Source organism: Gorilla gorilla, chromosome 11, assembly GCF_029281585.2.
Source record: "Gorilla gorilla gorilla isolate KB3781 chromosome 11, NHGRI_mGorGor1-v2.1_pri, whole genome shotgun sequence".
Classification (NCBI taxonomy): Eukaryota; Metazoa; Chordata; class Mammalia; order Primates; family Hominidae; genus Gorilla; species Gorilla gorilla.
The window spans coordinates 37,239,352-37,245,905 of NC_073235.2; positions in this window are offsets into that span (position 1 = coordinate 37,239,352).

The window sequence follows — 6,554 nt, forward strand, 5'->3', positions numbered from 1 at the left end:
ATTAAGAGTCTTCATTTAGAAAATATACATACAAAAAGAATGTTTAAATGTCATTTCACCCTTTAAGAGACTTGCAGTCTAAATAGAATGGCATAGTTCTGCATTCCCAGCCTTTGCTGTGCATTCTCATCAGCAGTGGGTCTCAACTTTACAATCACTAGGGATAGGGCAACAAACTCACCCTGGTTGGCCCGAGACATTCCTGGGTTTAGCATTGAAAATTCCATGTCCTGGAAAATTATCTCAGTCCCAGGGAAATTGAGACAGTTAGTCACCTTATCAGGATGCTTTTAAAAATCTTGATGTTCAAGCCAACCCACCCCTGACAAATTGCTCAGAATCTCTGGGGGTGGGACCCAGGTTTAAATGTTTCTGAAAGATCTCCAAGTGATTCCAATGTACAGCAAAGCACAAGAAAGCCCTGCTCAAGGACAGGCTTCTTAACTTGAAAGTACACAAGAATCACCTAGCAATCTTGGTAAAATGCAGATTTTAATTCCTCAGGTCTGGAGTGGGGTCCAATTTTCTGCAGTTCTAACAAGCTCCCTGGTGATGCCAGTGCTGCTGGTGTACAGACCAGCCTCTGAATGGCAAGGATCTGGAAAACACAAGCAGTATGTTTTGTTTCTACTTTGAAAGAATCTATAATAGAGTCAGGAAGAGAAGGATGTCAGGACAAAATTAACAAAAGGGGGAAAAATCAAATAAAATATAAGTAGGTAGTAATGCAGTAAGGAGAGGGAGCAGGTCCTAAGACACATTTTCTTGGATTCCTTAGTACACTGACTGCACATAGTAGGTATTTGACACATATAATCTGGAAATGCTTAATGGGGGTGGGTTCTAACACTGACTTACAAGGGTGGAAGGGCATCCCAGGAAAAGGCAATGGTGGGCATAAAGGATTCTGCAACAAAATAAGCTAAAACTTTGTTAAGTGTACAAATCCACAATTTTCTCTGACTAATGCTTAACTGTGGGGGAAGAAAAGAATTTGGATGGGGCATATTGAAGGAACTTCTGGGGTGGCTGGGAGAGTTGTATTTCTTGATTTGGGTGGTACTTGCTTTATAATGATTTATTAAGCCATGCATTTGATTTCTGTGATTTTTAGTATCTGTGTTTTTACAATACTATTTTACAATAAAAAATTTATAAAAATTTTTATCTGGAATGACCACATATATTGGGAGGAATAGGTCTGCCTTGGCTAAACAGTTTGTACTGAAACCGGTCAGAGGTTGCTAGGGGCTACTGACTATGCAGAACTAATGAGTCATCTCACTCAGCTCCATGGGAAATGTCAAAGATGTGGAGGAGTAGGGGACTAAAAAGAATAAAGAACAAAGTCAGCTGCAACCGATACGGGAAAAGGGAGTTACGTACGCTCAAAAAATTGTTTCATTTTCTTCTGCTCCCATATCAAAAAAAATTATGGCATCTGCTCTCCATGATTTTCTTCCTACCCCTCTGGCCTCTCGCCCTAGACCCACAAATCCAATTGTTCTTGAACATCTCCTGCTGAGTAAGCCCACTCCCCACAGTCAATATGTCCAAAAGCAGAATCCCAAAATCTATGCATCTTCAACCTCCATTTATTGGAGAATTTCAGCACCATCCACCAAATCATCTCAAGCCAGGATCCAAGAAATACCTCCCCTTGACTTCACTCTTCCTCACACCTTACAAGCGGCAGGTGACCAACCTCTGATAATTCCACCTTCTTGCCACCCCTTAGATCATTGCGTCCTGAAAAACTACCCACTAAGGGGCTCCGATTTTTCCCTCTCTCTATTGATACTCTATGCATACTTCCATTGCAGCCCTTATAACACTGTATTTCTCTAATTTTGTTAATATACCAATTTCTTTCTGCATGATGGGAAATTTCTTGAGGCAAGAACACAGTTTATTCATCCTAGTGTTTCAGGCGTCTACCAGAATGCAGGCAGAGTTTAAGTGCCCAGAAAAAAGAAAAGGTTGTTGAAGGAACAAATGAGTAAATGCTTAGCTGCTCTCTTCAAGCCTTAGATAATTGAGCTGACCAGGTCATCTGTGACTGACTTCACATCCAGCCACTGAGGCAGTTCCCAGAGATTGCATCTTCCTCCTAGGCCTCCTTCCTTCCCCCTCCATCAGTAGAAAAATAAAGAGAAACGTGTTCTAGCTTTGAAACTGCTAAGATGGGGGAACTTTCAGGAAAAAAAAAATGTAACTTTTACCATCCTCCTAAAAATGGCGGACAGCCTTCCCTTCCCGTCTCGTATGTACAGTGTGGCAGATGCTGCTGAGATTACATTATTTCAAACCTGACACATGTTTTAACCCCTCTCTAAAAGCCTGCAATATTTTATGTAAACATTTTATTGAAGTTTAACGCACATGTAAGAGGACACACAAATCTTAAGGTTACACTCAACAAATGTTCACCAAGTGAACACACACAGAAACATTTCCATAAACAGAATATGATCCGTCCCCCTAAAGTGTCTCCTTTGTCCCCCTCCAAGCACTAACCCCACCCCTCCCACGACTAGATGAAAATATTTCCAAATGCTTTGGCACAAACTATTTTGTGAAAAGTTTCTATATTTTACTCTCCATTTATTTAAAAAAGTTTTTAATTCTAAAAGAAAGCAACGTATGCTCATTGTAAAAAGTTAAAACTTAACAGAAGTACAAAACTGTAGAAAGTGAAAGAGTTTCCCTATCAACACTCTGCCCACCCCGGACTTCCAACACCTCCATTCCCAAGGTTAAAAACTTGTAACAGTTTGGTGCATTTATCAGTTCAAACTATGCCACCAGTAAGGAAAAGCTCAATTCAAAGTGGACAATACAGTAAAATAATGTATTGCCTCTCATAATTTACTTAATCATTTTCTGAGTGAATGAACATTTGTTTCCAATGTTTTGCTTTTACAAACAATGCCACATTGACCATTTCATTTTGAACACTTTAAACAGATAATGTAAAGAGATCTTGAAAGTCCAGAGTTTGGGCAGGCTTTGGGATTTGTTTAATTCAGTCACTCAACTATGTCATCAAAGACTCCATTTCTGTCTCCTTGCTCTGCTTCCAAGATATCAGCTGCATCCCGAGGCTGGCTTATTTCAGGTTGTAACATAGCTGACAACAGGGCTACATATTTTATCAGAGAGAAGTGGGTAGGGAGGGAAAGAAAAGAAAGAGAAGGAAGAGAGAGAAACTCAACAACGGTGGAGTGGAAGTCCTAGGCCTCATTCTGATTGGATCAAATTTGGTTATATGCCTACTTACAAGCCAATCATTAAGGCCTGGGGAATGTCAAGTAATAATTGGAGCAGTTCCCATTCCTGAATCAATCTCTGTGGCAAAAAGGATGGGATTATCCTAACTGATTCCAAGAATAGGACCAGCCTCTGAAGGATGAGGGGTCAGTTCCACCCAAATCAAATAAATGGCTACTACATGATGGGGTATAGTTGGAATGGAGACTGGGAAGGCCACCATAGTATTCATTGCTGTAAATATCCTTTGAGGCCATTTTTTGCATATAGATATATACACACACACACATAGTTAATTTTTAACTATAATAAATCACACTATTCTGCAACTCGCACTATTCTGCACCTTTATATACATATAAATCTACCTCACCTTCTATAGGTGCAAGATATTCCATTGTATGAGTGAACAATAATTTATTTAACTGTTTCCCTAACTGATGAACATTTAGATTGTTTTAAATATCTCTTCTGCAAAAATTCTACATTGACCATTTCATTCTGAACAATATCTTAAACAGAAAATGTAAAGTAATTTTTGGAAGAGATACAGTCATCCCTTGGTATTGGGGGATTGGTTTCAGGACCCTCGCGGATACCAAAATCCATGGAAGCCCAGTCCATGGAAGCTCAGATCGACTTAAACACATGCAAGCTCTTAGCTAGAATGTCACCTGGAGGCAACTTAGAGCTTTAATACAAAATATTTCATATGGAGAATTTTCCATGAAATAACTTATCTATTGCATTCAACTGTAAACATGATTCTTTCTTTACTCTTTTCTGTAATATTTTACTTGTAGTTTTTATTATAACTTCTTTCCCTTTTCCTCATCTTCCTGACAGAGAATCAACTGGGTCCCTGAAGGAGGTGCTCCAGCGGCCTGCTCCGTCCTGTCGGAGGCTTCCTGAAGGCCTGTGTTCTCACCTGCCCTTAGTGGAAACCTTTTATTCATGTGATCTATTTTCTTGTGGGTGTCAGGGCCCATATGTCTCGATCTCCCTTTCCAGCTCCAAGATATCTGTTATGGGCTGCATTGTATCTCCACAAAATTCATATGTTGAAGCTGATATGATTTGGATCTGTGTCCCTGCCCAAATCCCATGTCAAACGGTAATACTCAGTGTTGGAGGTAGGGCCTGGAGGGAGGTGATAGGATCATGGGGGTGGATTTCTCATGAATGGTTTAGCACCATTCCCTTTGTGATTAGTTCTCATGAGATTTGGTTATTTAAAAATGTGTCACACCTCCCTCCCCTCTCTTTTGCTCCTGCTCCAGCCATGTGATGTGTGCTTTCCCTTTGCCTTCTGCCATGATTGAAAGTTTCCTGAGGCCTCCCCAGAAGCCAAGAAGATGCCGTCATGCTTCCTGTACAGCCTTCAGAACCATGTGCCAATTAAATCTCTTCTCTTTATAAACTACCAAGTCGTGGGTATTTCTTTATAGCAGTGTGAGAATGGACTAATACAAAGCCCTAACCCCCAGTATATCAGAATGTGACTGTATTTGGAGATAGGACCTTTAAAGAGGCAATTAAGGTGAAACGAGGTCACCTGGGTGGGCTCTAGTCCAATATGACTGATGTCTTTATAAGAAGAGATGAGGACACAGATACCCACAAAGGGAAGACCATGTGAAAACAGAGGGAGGAAACAGCCACCAACAAGCCAAGGGAATGGCCTTAGAAGGAAGCAATCCTGTAGACACCTTGATCTTGAACTTCCAGCATCCAGAACTGAGGGAAAATAAATTCCTGTAGTTTAAGCCCCTGATGTGTGGTTTTTGCTATGGCAGCCCTAGTAGACTAATACAGTGCCCAAGCCCAAGTGTGCTATGGAAACCCCTGAATGGTCCAGAAGGAGCCTCCTTGACGTTCTTTTGCTGTCTGGGTGGCTCCTAGGCCCCTTCTTCCCTTTGTCTTCCTGACCTCTGATGCGTGGTCCCTTCAGTTCTACTCCTCCCAGATTCTGCCCACCAGTCTGCTTAGAGTTGGTGCTTACTTCCCTTATTTGGTGCCTGTAGATGAATGGTTTTCCAATCTTTCAGGGCTTAAGACTCACTGCTTTGTGAATTCAGACTCCCAGACCATGGCTCCAGAGATGCAGACTCACTAGTTCAGTGATGGGGCTGGGAAACCTGCACTTTTAACAAATACTCTCAGGTAATTCTGAGGGAAATGACCACACTTTGAGAAACACCACTGAAGATATGTCCTCTTTCCTGTTTCTCTAACCCAGTGGGCTGCCACCTTGACTGCACATGAGATTCACCTGGGGAGCTCTTTAGAACACCCATGCCTAAGCCCACCTTAGATATTCTGGGTTAATTAGTCTGGGATGGGGCTTGGGCTTGGGTATATTTTTCCCATAGGTTTTTGGGGTACAGGTGGTGTTTGGTTACATGAGTAAGTTCTGTAGCTGTGATTTGTGCGATTTTGGTGCACCCATCACCCGAGCAGTAAACACTGCACCCTATTTGTTGTCTTTTATCCCTCGCCCCCTCCCACCCTTCCCCCCAAGTCCCCAAAGTCCATTGTATCATTCTTACACCTTTGCATCCTCATAGCTTAGCTCCCACATATCAGTGAGAACATACCATGTTTGGTTTTCCATTCCTGAGTTACTTCACTTGGAATAATAGTCTCCAATCTCATCCAGGTTGCTGTGAATGCCATTAATTCATTCCTTTTTACGGCTGAGTAGTATTCCATCATGTATGTATAACACAGTTTCTTTATCCACTCATTGATTGATGGGCGCTTGGGTTGGTTCTACGATTTTGCCATTGCGAACTGTACCGCTATAAACATGCATATGCAAGTATCTTTTTCATATAATGACTTTTTTTCCTCTAGGTAGACACCCAGTAGTGGGATTGCTGGATCAAATGGTAGTTCTATTTTTAGTCCTTGAAGGAATCTCCACACTATTTTCCATAATGGCTGTACTAATTTACATTCCCACCAGCAGTGTAGAAGTGTTCCTTGATCACCACATCCATGCCAACATCTACTGTTTTTTTAATGTTTTGATTATGGCCATTCTTGTAGGAGTAAGGTGGTATCGCATTATGGTTTTGATTTGCATTTCCATGATCATTAGTGACGTTGAGCATTTTTTCATATGTTTGTTGGCCATTTGTATATCTTCTTTTGAAAATTGTCTATTCATGTCTTTAGCCCATTTTTTGATGGGATTGTTTGTTTTATTCTTACTGATTTGTTTGAGTTTGTTGTAGATAGTGGATATTATTCTTTTGTCAGATATATAGACTGTGAAGACT